The 17,135-nt window shown below is 45.4% G+C and overlaps 3 non-coding genes across 3 annotated transcripts; all 3 read left to right on the forward strand.

Moving 5' to 3' along the window:
• Positions 1-9,071: 9,071 nt before the first annotated feature.
• trnan-guu (transfer RNA asparagine (anticodon GUU)) lies at positions 9,072-9,145 on the forward strand. Its single transcript has one exon. It is a non-coding gene; the product is annotated as a tRNA-Asn (tRNA).
• Positions 9,146-12,436: 3,291 nt separating this feature from the next.
• trnan-guu (transfer RNA asparagine (anticodon GUU)) lies at positions 12,437-12,510 on the forward strand. The gene has a single exon. It is a non-coding gene; the product is annotated as a tRNA-Asn (tRNA).
• A 1,728-nt stretch (positions 12,511-14,238) lies between these two features.
• Positions 14,239-14,312, forward strand: trnas-acu (transfer RNA serine (anticodon ACU)). The gene has a single exon. It is a non-coding gene; the product is annotated as a tRNA-Ser (tRNA).
• Positions 14,313-17,135: the final 2,823 nt, after the last annotated feature.

A 17,135-nucleotide genomic window follows, 5' to 3' on the forward strand; every position in this document is an offset into this window, starting at 1 on the left:
ATCTTGGTGTGGTTGTGGGTGAATCACCTTAATTTGGCTCCTGACTCAGAAACCGCACACAGAATCAACTGCTGAAACAATGATTTGCACTTTATTGCATGTAGCAACCACAAATAAAACCCCTCACGTTCATTCAGCTTCACCCCCCACCAAACATGGCTATCACCCAGTTGATGGCTGAATTTATCTGGGTTTCCACCGACAGTGCCCATCTCTGGAAGTGTCCAGGGGTTTGATGCAGTCTTATTCTTCTAAGTACTGCTGCTGCTGCATCATTCTGGAGTTGAATTTTGGTGGCGTTTCCTCAATTTCAAATCTGTGGTGTGAGTTTTTTTTAAAGACTCTAACATCACCTCACATTGCTGGAGACCTCAGGTCTGCAGCTTACCTTCTTATCCTTGAGGGTTAGCTATCTGTTTGAAACAGCCTGCCCTGCAATTAACCCCTCTATGTAAAGACTTTCCTTCGACAGGCAGAATTAATTGTCCTTTTGTCACACCATTATTAAACAACATTATCTTGCCTATCCCAAGAAACAACTTATTGTGTTGCCTCCTTCTTTCCATGGATGTTAACTAGCAGAAATTAAGCCATTTATTGTATTGAATCTGCTCTGCCATTCAATCATGGCTGATAAGTTTCTTAACCCCATTCTCCCTATCACCTTTGAGCCCCTTGATACTCAAGAATGAGTAAATGGTGGAGCAGACTCAATGGGCTGATTGGCCTAATTTCACTTCCTGTGGTGTCACAGTTTCTCGTCCGCCCTTTCGTTTCTTGGTCCAGAAAGAGTTATTGTTGACTCGTGAAGTTTGGGAAGCTCTGGAGTTTACAGGTGCACACCATGCTCCTCTCTGCCTCCTCCCAGAATAACGATTCCTCCCGAGATACTGGCAGTTCTTGAGATCCCTGGATATCCCGGAATACAAATCTGTGCGTCTGGAAGTCTCTGCTGCTACCCTGGAACAGAAGGATTATGGGGAGAAAATTCAGAAATCCGAAGAGCAAAGAGACTTGGGACTTCTAGCCCAGGATTCTCTCAAGGTAAATTTACAGTTTGAGTCAGTAGTTAGGAAGGCAAATGCAACAATGGCATTTATTTTGACAGGACTTGAATATAAAAGCAGGGAAACACTTCTGAGGATCTGTAAGGTTCCAGTCAGGCCACAATTGGAGTACTGTACACAGTTTTGGGCCCCATATCTCAGGAAGGATGTACTGGCCCTGGAACATGTTCAGAGGAGGTTGATGAGAAAGGTCCCAGGATTGAAAAGCTTAACATATGAAGAACATTTGAGGATTCTGGGTCTATACTCAATGGAGTTTAGAAGATGACAAGGGAACTAATTGAAACCTACAGCATACTGAACAGCTTAGACAGAGTGGATGTTGGGAAAATATTTCCATGAGTAGGAGAAACGAGGAGCCAAGGGCTCAGCCTTCAAGTAAAGGGAAGACATTTTGGAACTGAGATAAGGAGAACTTCTTCAGACAGAGAATGGTGTATCTATGGAATTCACTGCCCCAGAAGGCTGTGGAGGTCAGATCGTTGAATATATTTAAGATGGGGATAACGAGGTTCTTGAATATCAAGAGGATCGAATGTTACGGGGAGAAAGGGGGTGAGAAACTTATCAGCCATAATTGAATGGTGGAGCAGACTCAATGGGTTGAATGGCATAATGTCTGCTCCTATAATCTTATGATATGCTGATGTGTGGAGGGGTGAGAATGGGGGAAAAGAGATAAAGAGGGGAACACAAGTAAGGTGAAGCTGGATACAGATACATAGGAAATACAAGAATTGTACGATAAATTTCAGACCACATAGAAGCACTGGCATACAGAGGGATCTGGCCAAATACATCTCCAAAAGTGGCAATACAGGCGGGTAACGAGATCAAGAAGGCACATAGCACGTTTGCCTTGAGTGTAAGAGTTGGCGAGTTATGTTACAGCTATTTATTCCGGTCACATTCAGAATATTGCGTGCAGTTCTGGTCCCCACACTACCAGATGGACATGGATGCTCTGGGAGAGGGTATAGAGAAGGTTCACTCGGACATTGCCTGGTCTGGAGGTCTCATTATGAGAAGAGATGGGATAAACTTGGATTATTTTCACTGTAAAGATGGAGGCAGAGGGATGGCCTCAACAAAATGATGAGACACACAGATTGACTGGACGGGGCGGCGTGGTGACTCAATCATTAGCACTGATGCCTCACAGCGCCAGGGACACTGGTTCAATTTCAGTCGCAGGTGACTGTGCAAACTCCACACAGACATTCTCCCTGTGTCGATATGGGTTTCCTCCGGTTTCGTCTCACAATCCAAATGTGTAGGTTAGGGTGGAGTAGCTATGCTAAATTACCCCAATGCCTAGGGATTGGCAGGTTAAGTTGGATTGTCCGTGCTTAAATTGCCCCACAGTGTTCAGGAATGTGAAAGTTAGGTACATTAGTCAGGGGTAAATGTCGAGTAATAGGGGTAGGGAAATGGGTCTGTGTGGATTATTCTTTGGATGTTTGGTGTTGGGCCAGATAGTCTGTTAGATAGTCAGAGGCTACACCCCCCCCCCCCCACCCCGCCCCACCAGGTGGAAAAGTCAACGACAAGAGGGCACAAGTTCAAGGCGAGAGGGGTACAGTCTGCGGGAGAATTGAAAGGGAAGATTTTTCACACAGTTGGATGGTGGGTGCCTGGAATGCATTGCCAATGGATGTAGTGGTAAGAGGCACCTTAGCAACACTTAAGGTGTATCTGGATAGACACATGAATGGGAGGTGTATGCAGGGACAGAAACCACGCATCAGCAATAAATAGCAGGCCTAAGTTAGGATTAAGAATTGGCACAGGCTTGGGGGTGGAGGGGGTAGGGGGTAAAGTGAACTTTCAAAAAGCAGGGGATACCTGTATGCTGATGAAGGGGTGGGTGGAGGCTCAGGTGGAGCATAAACACTGACAGAGGCCAATTGGATCGACTGTGCTGGAGACTCAATGGGACAGAGACAAATGTATCTATTTCAGATCTACCTGCACTTCAGCCGCTTCTGTGGACTGTATCCGTAGGGAAGGTGCAATCCCAGGCTCAGAGAGCGTCAGCCCCCACTGGAAGTAAAATGGGTGACAGAGCGGCCATTCAGCATAAAGGAACCCCTTACCCTCCCACTTCACCCACTAAACAGGGTTCAAGATGTGACTCTCAGCAGCGGTAACAGCAGAGTCCAACCTGAATCCCTGCGCCATCTCACTTGTGAAGTTGCTGGTGTCTCCACAAGTTGTACGACTGGGTGAAGCCCTTCCCACACACTGGACAGGTGAACGGCCGCTCCTTGGTGTGGATGTGCTGGTGTTTGCGCAGGGTGAAGGAATCACAGAAGATATTGCTCCACATGGGACAGGTGAACGGCTTCTCCCCGGTGTGGACGCAGAAACTGAGCAGCAGGTGATACGACTGGGTGTAGCCCTTCCCGAACACGGAGCAGGAAAACGGTTTCTCCCTGGTGTGCATCCGCTGGTGCGGCAGCAGGTGGTGTGACTGAGTGAAGCCCTGCCCACACACGGGACAGATGAACGGGTTCTTGCTGGTGTGGACCCACTGGTGGGCCAGGAGGTGGTGTAACTGAGTGCAGGTGAACAGCCGCTGCCCGGTGTGCAAACGCCAATAATCTCCAGCGCAAATGGCGAAGGGAAACCATTCCCACACTCCCCACATTTCCACGGTTTCTCCATGGTGCAGGTGCCCTCGTCTGTCTCAGACCTTAACAATCTCTTGAAAACTTGCTCACGCTTACAGCATGTGTGTGGTGTTACTGGTGAACCCCCTGATAATTGGAACACTCTCATTCAGTCTGTAAAGCTTGTTCCAGTCACTACTCGGGTGTGTGGGTATGTGAGACTCTGAGTTTCCAGTCACACTGACGTTTAAAACCTAACTGAGCAGACAGACCTTCTCCTCTTTGTTTTCAAGGCCATCAATATCCACGTCCTCGTGAATCAAGTGACTGTCAGACTTTGATATGATGTTTGGTCTGAGATTTCTGCCGCCAAATTCTTCTCTTGTAATATTCCTGTGAAGTGATTGCAAAGGTCATCACAGTCAGTCCATGATAGAAAGTCTGAACGTAATTCTCGTTACTGTGGAACATTCTTTCCTCTCAATCCCAAAGATCTTTGCGTCGATCTACATGTAACTGTAAACCAACAGGGTTATGTGGCAGACTGCATACCTCCACGAAGAGTTCACATGGACTCAAGTTGCAAATGGACCTCTGTAGTGCAGTATTGACACTCTTACTGAAGATCTACAATATGCTGCAGTACGATATTACAAGTCCAGGAACAACTGCAAATCAGACAAGGTCTTTTCAGAAGTTGGACCATGAACCTCTGAAGCTGCTGCTGCTCTTCCTCTCCCTCTCTGAATGAAGATTGATCTTCACCCAGACTGCAACTTCCTTCCTCTGTCCAAATATTTGTGAACACATCCCTTTTTTTGAAGGATGGCATGTTTTCTGATCATCACAATTAAAGGGGTGTCTTCCCCCTGATATGCAAAGGGACAGTCAGTCAGGGGAGGGCAGGGTCACGTCGTGTGTTGTTGTGTGGAATCTGTGACAGCTGCAACAATTCATCCCAACTCCTGTACTCAGTGCTCTGACTGATGAAAGCAAGCATGCCAAAAGTCTTCTTCACTGCCCTGTCTACCCATGACTCCACTTTCTAGGAACTATGAACGTGCACCCTTACATCTCTTGGTTTGAAATACTGCATAGGAAACATATTTGGTGCTTGTTGGTATGTATTATTATTTGGTGCTTATCTCGACTCTAATTCGGTATTTTATACTGAATGCCATGATTGATGAAGGCCAGTGTGCCCAAATTTTCTACCTGTGACTCCACTTTCAGAGAACTGTGAACATGTACTCCAAGATCCCTCTGTTCCACTACACTCCTTAAGGTCCTACCATTCACCATGAAATTCCTACCTTGATTTGACTATACAAAATGTAAGACCTCACACTTATCTATATTAAACTCCATTTGCCATAAACCTTAAACCTATGCCCTCTAATTTTGGACTCCCCCACCTCAAGAGAAAAGACCTTGCCTATTTACCCTATCCATGTCCCTCATGATTTTATAAATGCCTTTAATGTCACCTCTCAGCCTCCAAAGCTCCAGAGAAAATAGCTCCAGTCTATTCAATCTCTTCCTATAGCTCAAACCCTCCAACCCTGGCAGCATCCTTGTAAATGTTTTCTGACGCTTTCAAGTTTCACAACACCCTTCCTGCAGCAGAAAGCACAGAATTGCATGCAGTATTGCAACAATGATGGAACCAATGTCCTCTCTGAAGAGGATTTTAAAACAATATTTATAACTACAAGCAAATCAGGTTAGTTGGGCATGACTTTCCCATAGTTTTGGTTGTCCTTCATTAACCTATGCTTTATAATATATAAGAAAATATTTTGAGGGATGGAATTGTTGCTAGCACGTCCAACATTTGCTCCCCATCCCTCATGGCCTTTGGACTGAGCAATAGGCTACATGCTGGAAGGCAGTTGAGAGTCAACCACATTGTAGTAGGTCTGGAGTCACATGATGTGAGCGTGTGCACGCGTGTGTAGAGTTGTGAGTGGTAGATTTCCCTCCCTAAAAGAACACTTTCACAACACTCTGTAATGATTGGACAAAAACAACAGTTCTGGCAGCATCTATGTGGAGACGACAGTGTTACTGTTTTGAGCCCGGTGGCCCTTCAAAATTAGGCTGGATTCAAAACATTAACTGTTTTCTTTCCACAGATCCTGCCAGACCTGCTGCATTTCCCCAGCAATTGTGCCTTTTGTTGCTGATCTCCAACAGCTGCAATTTATTGTCTTAGCCAGTAATGGTTTCCTGGTTGCCAGTACAGAGACAAACTCTCATTTCCAGATCTTTTTATTCGTTGAAAATAAAATCCACTAGCATCCATGATGGGATTTTAATTTTTGTTCTCAGAAGACCGAGATCTCTGGGCTACTTAACCAGTATCACGAGATCACAATCTTCCCTTCACTGACAGTGACATTGACACTCTTGTCCTGAATATTTTTCATTATTCATTCATGGAACGTGACACTTGTTCTCCAAAAAAATAACCAAGTGCCAATTCAGAGGGCAGTTAAGAGTCAATCACATGACTTTGGATCAAGAGTGACACAATCACCAAACTGGGAAAGGACTGAAGATTTCCTTCCGTAAAAAAGGTTATTAGTGAACAAGATAGGTACTTATGACAATTGATAAGATCACCAAAGCAGCGATAAGTTAATATTCCAGATACATAAATTGATTTCAAATTGCATCGGGGCCATAGCAGCATCAATTTGAAACTCCAGATGTTAAATCCACGAACAATGCCCAAATGCTACCAACTCCCTACAATCTCTAGGCTTCCCAACACTGACTGGTCTGTAATTGCCAGTTGCATCCTTTTCCTCCTTACTATTTACTATTCAATTCAGCCCATTGAGTTGACTCTGCCATTTATTCAGATCACGATTATTCTGGCAAACATTTACTCCATTTTTCTGCCATTTCCCTGTAATCCTCAATTTGCTTAATGATTAAAAAAAATCTATCTCAACCTTGAATGCACGTAACAACCCAGGCTCAACAGCCCTCTGTAGTATCAAGTTCCACAGATTTACTGCCCTCAGGAGAAATTCCTATCTGTCCTAAACATGCAATCTCCTATTTGGAGGTTACTTCCTCTGGTCCCAGACTCACCCACTTTTGCACGTCTAGCCTGTCAAGTCTCCTCAGATTCTTGTACGTGACAATAAGGTTACCTCTAATTCTTCTAACTTCTAATAAGCACAGGTCCAACCTATTCAGTTCTCCTCATAAGACATTCTTTTCATCCCTGGTATCATCATGGTCAACCTTCTCTGGCCTGTCTCCAATGCCAATATATCTTTCCTCAGGTAAAGGTCCCTAAACTGTTCACAGTATTCAGTTGTGGCCTGACTAATGCCTTACATGGGTTCACTATAACCTCCCTACATTTCTACTCGATTGAAAAGGCCAACCTCCCATTTGTCTCCCTATTACTCACTGAAATTGGATGAAGAGATTCGTGGACGTGATTCCAAATCCCTCTATTCTAAAGCTTTCTCCATTTAATATTCAGTTCTTCACCTCCTAACAAACTGTATTACCTCATTTTCCCATCTGTCAAGCTTCGCTCATTTGCTTAACCTGTCTATATCCCTCTCCAGATATCTAATGTCATCCTCATCACCTGCTTTCACATCAACTGTCTCTTCTGCAAATTTAGCAATAGTACCTTCACTTTACTTATCCAAGTAATTCGTGTATATATTGTAAATAATGTTGCCCCCAGCGCTGATCCCTGTGGTACACCACTAGTTACAAGTTGTCATCCTGAACATGCCACTTACCACAACTGTGGTAGTTAGCCAATCCTCTATCCATGCTAACATACAGCCTCCCAACACCGTGGGCTCTTTGCTTACTATTTCATAAGATGTGAATATCATTGGCTGTGCCAACAACTCTTCCCAAACTGACCTTGAAAAGGTGGTGCTGATCTGCTTTTTAAATTGCTTCAGAAATATGGTGTGGACTGCAACAATGTTCAGGAGTGAGTTCCAGCATTTTGGTTAATAACAAAGAAACAATGCGATATATCTTGCAGTCGGAATCCTGTGTTCACACTTGTTTGTTCTTGGTGGTTGAGGTCATGACTTGGAAGGTGCTTTTGAAGAACCACCACTCATGCAATCAAGCCAGACTGATAGATTGTGGCCCGAGACTCTGCCATTTTGATTTCCCTCATCAATCTACATTCTTTCCAGCGAAGTTTCAGTCTCAAACCGTCACGCAATGCCATCTGTTACGGCTTAAAAGATAAGAATACACATGATTACCAACCGTATTTTGGGTTGTATAAATCTTTGCCTGCCAGAATTATTTTCCAAAAGACTTTAATTAAACTGGGTGACTGCATGAAATGGTTTGTTGGTCAGACTATAATCATCATCCTCAAAGGAGACAATGCCAGTAATACCATTGAACTCGTCTTTTTGTTTAAAAAGCACAAGTTCTTGATTTATTTATTTTTACAACTTACTGGCATTCACACCTGCACATTCAATGTCAAACTCAGACAACATACATGAAATTACACCATTACAACAATCCAACAGATTAATTAATAATACACAGTGAATACAAGGCTGATTAATGTAAAATTAAATTTGACTGAAAATGTAAAATCGAGATGAGAGATAACAAATGGGGGAAGGGCAGAAGGCAAGAAATGCAGCATCATAGATGGTGCTCCTCCAGGGAGTGTATTTTACCAACTACAACTGCTAAATATAAACAAACACTCTGACATGACCCTCCGGTTTTTATGTAAACCATAGCCCCATACAGTAGGTACCAATTAAATAAGTTAATAGATACAAGCCTTGAGCAAATCCAGCCTCCAGCCGGACCCCCCGCTTCTTGGAGCTCGGAGAGGGGTTCCCACTCATTCATTCAACAGGAGAAGGCTTAATTTATTGTAATGGGCACGGAGGGTACAGTGGTCGTGTCTCATGTTGAGGAGGAAGCTGTTTCCTCTCATTCAACAGAAGAGGACCTATTTACTAGAGTTCTTTTTTGTGGTGCAGCTGTAGTCTCCCATAGAGCCCTGAGGCTCAGGTTCAAATCCCTCTGCTTCAGTGTGTGTAAGAACATTACTGCCCAAGCCATGTGCAAATTGGCACAGGGAGAAGAAAATTAGGGAAGTAAACACGTCAACCTGTTCAATGCTATCTCCAATCATTTCACTTCCTGTCCCATTCGTACTCCAGGGAACTCAGCCTCTTTTAACGAAGGTTCTTTTTGAGAAGTTTAATCGGGCATTTTTGCACAAGTCAAGTTAAGAAAGCCGGGATCTCTCGCAAGACTGCGCGGAAGACAACAATTGTAATTCTAGGCGGGGAGTCTGAATTATGAATTCGCTAATAGCCTCACCTAAGCGATGGTGCAGCTCACGTCAACGCCTGTCTCTGTGGCGCAATTGGTCAGCGCGTTCGGCTGTTAACCGAAAGGTTGGTGGTTCGAGCCCACCCAGGGGCGGTGTGTTCGCTTGGCTTCGAAGCTGAACGCTTTTAATGGGGTCAGGAAAATGTTCCCCAAACGGAAATCCTCTCCACAAAGGGGTTTTTGAATTGAATTAATGTCTAACGGAAGGGACTGTGGATGCTGAGAAGCCGAGACAAAAAGACAAAAACTCGGCAGATTTGACAGTACCTGTCGGAGAAAACAGAATTTTGAAATGTTGTCTCTGATTCTCTTTCCACAGATGTTGCCTGACCTGCTGAGTTCCTCCTGCAATTTCTCCTTTTGTTTTTAACGGAAAGTTCATTTCACCTTTCGGGATGAAACACCGAGACTCGCCATGTGCAGATATTTAACCCTTTCGAATCACTGTGAAGTGATTAGATTTAAACAAACTCTGCGATGATTCACTCTTTCTCAGCTCCACAGGCAGACAGACCTGGGAAGTGAAGCTGTCAGTGTGGTTCTGTATTCGTGGGCCGAGTGGTTAATGCGATGGACTTGAAATCCATTGCGGTTTCCCCACGCAGGTGTGAACCCTGCCGAGTACAAAATGAGAAATGTCGTCGGAAAGAAAGGGAGCTTGCTCCCCGGCTTCTTCTTTAAGATTCAAATCAGCGGAGGGGGAAAAATATTTCACTCACATTGGTCCTGGTGGGAATCTGCAACCCACTGCCTGTCAGGGTGGAACAAGCAGATACCAGCAGAGCTTCGTTTGAAGCTATGAGCAAAGTGTTTGGAAATGAGACTAGAACAGTGAGGGGCTTGAAATCGTGATCGAAATGAAGCAGGCACCTGAGGACAAGGGTGTTTTATTTGCCAGTGAAAGATACTGCTTCACAAAGTTGGGCCTGTGGAAGGGAATCAGTGACGGTGATTATCTTTGGTTGTTCACCTTGTGAAGGTTCCCATTGCTGCGCATGTCCGTGTTAACGTCAGAGCTCTGCAGCATGGTGCCGTAAGATCCGCACAGGGCTTGGGTGCAATGGATGACGCATCTGACTCCACCTACCTGTTTGAAATGCAGCTCACAGCTTCTTCACACACCCCAATTAATCTTTCTCATTGTCCTGAAGCCGGCATACGGTTTGAATTCCCGATCTGCGGGAATGAGAATCTTTTCACTGTCTCGCGTCAATAAATGTCCCTGAGAACATCGGAGTCAAGTCACAGCGCTGTCAGATGAGGGGAAGCTGAAATAGCCCCACACGCTGCTCACGGGCATATTTCACTTTCCCCAACTCACCGCCTCAACCACTGCGGCTCCTGGGAGTGGAAAGGAAACAATCACCAAATCCCACTCTTAGCTTTGTGAATCTTCAGAAAATCAGCAAACGTTCATCCCTACGGATTTTCTATCTTGGGCTGACAGGGATGGGTTTTGTCACTCTTTTGTAGGACATTTCAAGTGGATGTTTTGCAGAAAAGCACCACAATACAATCTGATTAATCAAGACCTGGATGTTTTCGGTCTTTGAATGTAAGTGTTGTGCTCAAGAACTTTGTTGTTCACAGTTTATAATACTTATCTTCCCAGTCCCCTGTATCACTTATCGAAAATGTTTAAGTTGCGTCTTGTAATCCATTCACTGTCTGCTAATGAGGATAGCGTTTCCGTGTTTTAACTAAATTATCTTGACCTTGCATACCTCAAGCCTCAAGCTAATTTCACGAGAAACCTTCTCCAGTTCAAAAGCCAACTGTTAATGATGGCTCTGTTTCTTGTCACGTATCCAATTTCAGATCGATGTTGTTAATGTCCCTTTTATTCCTTCAGATCCAGGTTTCGCTCACAGGGCGAGAACAGAACTGTCACCAAATACATTTACCAATCTACGTTCATCCTATCGATTGTTTTAGCATCATCAACACTCCTCATCAAAATAATTCGAGAGACTTTCATCACAATTTTCTGTGAACAGTTCTGCATTAGCTTTGCTGAATGAACCCCAAATTTCTTGAAGTGGCCCCTTATTTTCGGCCCTGATTATTAATCTCTCTACGCATGGGAATGGATCCTTCCCACCCGCTCTATCTCTCATCAATGTGTGTAGTTCAGTTCGATCTCCCATCAGCCTCCTCTGTCCTGATCAAATCCAGGGGAACAGGATACGTTGGGGCTATGGCGCGGACAGGACAAGCCCAATACTCACCTTTCCTGTTAGAACCATTCCATGAGAAATTTTACACCACAACTTTGGGCGTGCATTTGTGGCCGAACACTTAAGGTGTTGGCGTAGAGATCCTTTGGGGCTCCCCCGCCCAGGGTGGTAACCTGCTGGCTATGCTTTCTTCGCTGGCGATTTTAAATGACTTCCTGTTGGCTGCATTATCGCTCAAACTTCACAAAACCCGTCTCAATAAAGTCCCGTTTTCTCATGTCTGGGAATTGATTGCCATGCAGAAAACTCGGGTTCTGAACAAACAACGTACCAGCCTCACAACGTCAGCTCTGTTTACCTTTCCACAGATGCTGCTCGACCTGTTGGCTTTCTGCAGTATTCTGTGTTTATTAGGCACAAGTGCAGCTTTTCATTCAAGAACTTCATTCCCTTTCCTCTGGTAACTGACTCTGGTCAGTGGCAATTGATTCTTCTGATCATTCATCTGCCCATTCCCACCGCTTCTTCTCCCATCATTACCAACAGCCCCAGGAAATCTCCAGTTAACCTTCTATGCTCCAAAGCGAACATTCCCAACCTTGGGAATGTCTCTCCAAAATGGAAATTCCTCATCCCTGGACATGACGCAATGTGTATAATTGGGAAGAGATTTTGGCAAAATATTCTCAGTTAGGAAATGGAAAAATGTTCATGAAGCAAAACAGAAATCCCAGTCTCCAGCTTTGTGAATCTTTAGAAACTCTTTGGGAAGCTTATTTAGAGGAGAATGAAAGATGAACTGTCCAACTGAGTAGAGACAGTCCAGACACCGTCCCCTTGTTAAAGAGACCGGGAGATTGACTCTGATATTCTCGGGACATGAACTGATCTGAGACATTGAAAGAATTGTCGTTCCTGCACATCAGGAATTCAAACCCCTTCTCGCCTCCGAGCCAATGAGAGAACTCGGGAACAGGCAAAACACTGAAAGGCTCGAAGGGCGACGGCCCCGGAGTAAGAAAGCTAGTTCCTCCTGACATGGATGTGTGGGATCAGACTGTCCCTGGTGTCTCCACAATAAATCTCCCAGGCTTTATTATGAAAAAGTAAAACTGATAGAGGACAATTGTAATTCTAGGCGGGGACGCTGAATTATGAATTCACTAATAGCCTCCCCTAAGCGATGGCGCAACCCATACCGTCGCCTGTCTCTGTGGCGCAATTGGTCAGCGCGTTCGGCTGTTAACCGAAAGGTTGGTGGTTCGAGCCCACCCAGGGGCGGTGTGTTCGCTGTTCTTACTAGGCTTCGAAGCTGTGCGCTTTTAATGGGGTCAGGAAAATGTTCCCCAAACGGAAATCTTCTCCACAAAGGGGTTTCTGAATTGAATTAATGTCGAACGTCAGAGACTGCGGATGCGGAGAAGCCGAGACAAAAAGAGAAACTCTGCAGGTTTGACAGTTCCTGTCGGAGAAAACAGAATCCTTCAGATCCAGGTTTCGCTCACAGGGCTAGAACAGAACTGTCACCAAATGCATTTACCAATCTACGTTCATCCTACCGATTGTATTAGCATCATCAACACTTCTCAACAAAATAACTCGAGAGACTTTCATCACAATTTTCTGTGAACAGTTCTCCATTAGCTTTGCTGAATGAACCCCAAATTTCTTGAAGTGACTCCTTATTTTCGGCCCTGATTATTAATCTCTCTACGCATGGAAATGGATCCTTCCCACCCGCTCTATCAGTCATCAATGTGTGTAGTTCAATTCGATCTCCCATCAGCCTCCTCTGTCCTGATCAAATCCAGGGCAACAGGATATGTTGGGGCTATGGCGCGGACAGGACAAGCCCAGTACTCACCTTTCCTGTGAGAACAATTCCATGAGAAAGTTTACACCACAACTTTGGGCGCTTAGCTGTGGCCGAACACTTAAGGTGCTGGCGTAGAGATCCTTTGGGGCTCCCCCGCCCAGGGTGGTAACCTGCTGACGATGCTTTCTTCGCTGGCGATTTTAAATGACTTCCTGTTGGTTACATTATCGCTCAAACTTCACAAAACCCGTCTCAATAAAGTCCCGTTTACTCATGTCTGGGAATTGATTGCCATGCAGGAAACTCGGGTTCTGAACAAACAACGTACAGACTCAAAACGTCAGCTCTGTTTACCTTTCCACAGATACTGCTCGACCTGTTGGCTTTCTGCAGTATTCTCTGTGTTTATTAGGCACAAGTGCTGCTTTTCATTCAAGAACTTCAATCCCTGCCCTCTGGTATCTGACTCTGGTCAGTGGCAATTGGTTCGTCTCATCATTAATCTGCCCATTCCCACCGCTTCTTCTCCCAAAACCCCAGGAAATCTCCAGTTAACCTTCTATGCTCCAAAGCGAACATTCCCAACCTTGGGAATGTCTCTCCAAACTGGAAATTCCTCATCCCTGGAAATGAATCATGGCGTACAATTGGGAAGCGGTTTGGGCAAAATATTGTCAGTTAGGAAATGGAAAAATGTTCATGAAGCAAAACAGAAATCCCAGTCTCCAGCTTTGTGAATCTTTGGAAACTCTTTGGGAAGCATATTTAGAGGAGAATGAAAGATGAACTGTCCGACTGAGCAGAGACAGTGCAGACACCGTCCCCTTGTTGAAAAGGCCGGGAGATTGACTCTGATGTTCTCGGGACATGAACTGATCTGAGACATTGAAAGAATTGTCGTTCCTGCACATCAGGAATTCAAACCCCTTCTCGCCTCCGAGCCAATGAGAGAACTCGGGAACAGGCAAAACACTGAAAGGCTCGAAGGGCGACGGCTCCGGAGTAAGAAAGCTAGTTCCTCGTGACATGGATGTGTCTTCAGACTGTCCCCGTATCTCCACAATAAATCTCCCAGGCTTTATTATGGAAAAGTAAAACTGATAGACGACAAATGTAATTCTCGGATGGGCAAGCTGAATTATGAATTCAGTAATAGCCTCCCCTAAGCGATGGGGAAAGGGGCGTGGCTCCTTGTCTCTGTGGCGCAATTGGTCAGCGCGTTCGGCTACTAACTGAATGGTTGATGGTTCAAGCCCGCCCCGGGGCGGTCTGTTTGCTGTTCTCCCTCCAGTTGCGAAGTTGTCTGTTTTTAATGGGGTCAGGCAAAGAATTTCCAGAACAGCTGCTTCTCATTCTGTCTCCCTGCTGTCGTTTGTCCCGTCTCCAGGAACCGGGCCCTCTCTACTGGCAGAAAATTTAGCCGTTTTGTTTCTAAACTTTTCTCTGACACCTGAGTGACCAGTGACAAGCATTGCCCTCCTCAACAGAGAACAGGAGAAGACCACACAGACCTGCACGAGTGTGTCATCTCAACTGTGCACATTGGGCCTGTGTATCAATGTGAAATACATATGTCGATGTGTTTCGGGAAGCAGATGAGAAGGCGAGGTGCAGAACAGTGCGCCGTTATACGGGAAAGCTGCTAAAGAGGACATTGAGTGAACAGGAGAAATGGTTTCCCTTCTGGGTGATGCTCCCATCACGCACCCGCAGACATATCGCTGACGCGCAAATACAAACTCTGTCTAAATTACCACATTCTGTTTCTTCGAACTGTGATTTCGCTCAAAAGCACAAAATTTCAACACTCGCAAAATTCAAACTTTAACAAAGTGCTCATAGACATACTTTGCGAACACCTGGAAAAAATTCTTCCAAATGTACCTGGGGAATTTCGGTTTGAGTGCTCTTGAACTTTAAGTGGAAGGACGGGAAGCTTGCCTCGAGGCTGTGTAATGTGGAGATGTGTTCCCATGTAAACTGACAGTAGTTAGCTATCTCAGTGCTTCCCGATACAGGGGTTTCTTTGATAAACTGTCCCGGGGCTTCCAGCTGCACCGTGACGTCATAGGGCGAGCCCCCGGTGATGGCCTGCAGCTGCTGTGACACAATAATGATGCTGGCCCCGCAACATGAATACTAATTAGTTCATGAGTCACGTGGTACTGAATCATTCTTTGGAAAGTTCTTCCAACTTCACGGATTTATACATGAGAGGAGGTAAATGGGCAGGGCTTACACCTCAGGTCCACTCTTCCTTCGCTCGCAACACCCCACACCCACCTCCCATAGTGCCAAGGCAGTTTCCACTGCAACCGCCGAATGTGTAACACCTGCTCACTTACCTGCTCCCTCCTGAATATCCAAGGGCTCAAACATACCTGCCAGGTCAAGCAGCACTTTGCCTGCACATTTGCCACAACCTAGTCTACTGCATTCGCTGCTCACAGTGTCGTTTCCGCAAAGTAGCATGAAGCATAAACTGGGTGACGGTTTCGCAGAACATCTCAATTCTGCCCGCAAAAAAAGGCCCTGAGCTTCTGCTTTCCTGCCACTTTAACACGCCACCCTGTTCCCTGGCCAACATCTCTGTCTCAGGCTTGCAGCAGTGTTCCAGCAAAGCTCAGCTCCAGATGGAAGAACAACACCTCATTTTCCACTTGACGACCCTCCAGCCCCACCTACAGTTCCATGATTTTCGGGCCTGAAATCCGCCATGTCCTATTCTCTCCTATTCACGTAATGTCGTCTTTAGCAGCTTTCCTGTCTAAGGGCGCTCTGTTCTGCACCTCGCCTTCTCATTTGCTTCCCAAAAAACTCAACATAAATATTTCACATGGATATACTGGCCCAATGTGCACAGTTGAGGTGACACACTCGTGGAGTTCTTTGTGGTCTTCTCCTGTTCTCTGTACCCTATGTTGAGGAGGGCAGTGCTTGTCACTGGCCACCTGGGTATCAGAAAAATGTTTAGAAACAAAACGGTTGAATTATCTGACAGTGGAGAGAGCCCGGTTCCTGGGGACGGGACAAACAGCAGTAAGGAGACAGAATGAGAAGCAGCTGTTCTGGAAACTGTTTGCCGCTTGCAATTCTTAGAGCAATGTCAAATGTATTTCACACTGAGCAAGTCTCAGCTTGTTCAAGAGGTGGGGCGGGTACGGGCGATGGGGTGCACCTGGTATCTAGCTCGTTGGTCTAGGGGTATGAATCTCACTTTGGGTCTTCTACTACTCCGACTTGCCAGAGATGCGGTGTTTGAGGAATGTCAGCAATGAAGCGAAATTGGAAAATTGGGACTGCTCTCCACGGAGAAAAGAAGCCTTGCAAATGATGAGAGGCCTAGACACAGGAAATAATGTTGTGAAAATGCTCCCACGCCTGAAAGGATCCACAACGATTCGGCAGAGTTTTAAAGTCAGGAGGGAAAGAAGTAAAAGTGACATGAGGAAGAACGTTTTCGTACAGGGAGTGGTTAGTGTCAGTAAATCCCTATTTGACATTGACAAAGAGGAAGATTCAATGGACCCGAAAGGGAATTCGGTGGTCATGTTCAGATGTGCAGATTTACACAAAACAGGCACGGAAATACGAATTGAGACACACGTTTACTAACAGTGCGCAACCAGCAGATCGAAGGTGGACCGCATGGCCTCCGTCTGCGCTGTGACACATGTTGTGATTCAGTGTGAAATCACAGTTTGACCAACAGAATGTGGGAATTTAGAAATGAGTTTATATTTACACAGCCTCCATACGTCTGCGAAACAGCATATTACACGACAGCAGTGGAGGTCTTTGACATCAGTCTCGAACGTGCCTGCCGCGTGCCAGACAAAAGGCTGAAGGGACCTGTGGAAAACACTCCGCGTGGGAAAGTAGTGTCGCAGCGGGAGGGTGCTGGGTTCATGTCCCTCGATCGAAACTATCGTCTGCTATTGCTTCCCTTTGTAACGGTACTCTGTTCTATATCTTGCCTTTGCCTCTGCTTCCCAAATCTTCGAGCATCTGAGCTAAATGTGTCACTAAACACTGGTCCAACTTACACAATTGAGGGGAAGTGCTTGTGGAGATTTGAGTTGCTTTCCGC

Source organism: Chiloscyllium plagiosum, unplaced genomic scaffold, assembly GCF_037043375.1.
Source record: "Chiloscyllium plagiosum isolate Xiang-an unplaced genomic scaffold, Cpla_swu_hap1 HiC_scaffold_27, whole genome shotgun sequence".
Taxonomy (NCBI): domain Eukaryota; kingdom Metazoa; phylum Chordata; class Chondrichthyes; order Orectolobiformes; family Hemiscylliidae; genus Chiloscyllium; species Chiloscyllium plagiosum.